Genomic DNA, 1,008 nt, shown 5'->3' with positions numbered 1-1,008 from the left:
GCCTATTTTACAGTTGGTTTGTTGACTTATTTTGACCCCCTGTAACACTGAAGGGTTTGATAAAGGGGAGGGGGATTGAAATCAAAAAAATTTTTCCCTTAAAATTTTACTTTAATATGTAAAACCCATTGTTTAAACCATTTCATACCCCTTTTGGCTTAAAAGGTGGGTATTTCGTTGGAGAAATACCCCGGGGAAAGCACGATTGTTTTGGGGAACTTTCGTTTTAGGGCTTCCCGGAGGGCGAAAATTAAGTAGGATTTAAAAAGCCCCATTTTAGGCCCCGTAAAAATATTTGATTAACGTGAATTGTGTAATTAAGAAGTTTCGGTAGGGGTTTCATTTTTGGTTTATCAAATTCTGAGGGGGTCGGTTCCCCGGGCTTTATTGCACTCTCGTTTCGGGGCCCTATCGACTCTTTTACATTTTTTTGTTGCATTTCGTTTTTTCCCTTTTCCCCATCCACATCTGTTTTCCTGTTTTTCATGGGCAAGTGTTTTTGGACAAAAGGAAAAAAGATTCTTAGGGGTTTTTCCCCAAAAATTTTCCCCGTTTAAAAAAAATAAAAAAACTTGATATTTCCAATTTAAATTTTATACCCAAATGATCCAGCAAAGTTTTCATTGGTCGGGTTATAATTTGAAAAGTAAAATATTACTTTAAAAATCAAAATTTTCCGCCCTGAAATCCATAGTTTTCCCCCTTATTAAGATTTTACGTTATGAACCCTGAAAAGGTAAAGATCAAAAAAATTAAAGATTTTAAGAAATATAAATGTTAAAAAATTAATCTAAAATCGCAAAGCAAAAAACAGTAAGATAATGGTGTTTAACGAAAAAACAACAAAATAAGGATGATGTAGTGATAGAAAATAAAATGATAAACAATAAGGATTTTTATTAAAAATGCCATACCAATAAAAGGCAAGGTTGATAATTAGAAGTTTTTGGGTTTTTTTAAAAAAGAGCTACAAAAAAAAAAAGGGGGTTTAAAGGAAACGGAAATTAC

This window comes from Penaeus monodon, chromosome 19 (assembly GCF_015228065.2).
Source record: "Penaeus monodon isolate SGIC_2016 chromosome 19, NSTDA_Pmon_1, whole genome shotgun sequence".
Lineage (NCBI taxonomy): Eukaryota > Metazoa > Arthropoda > Malacostraca > Decapoda > Penaeidae > Penaeus > Penaeus monodon.
Note: the sequence above shows the minus strand (reverse complement) of the source record.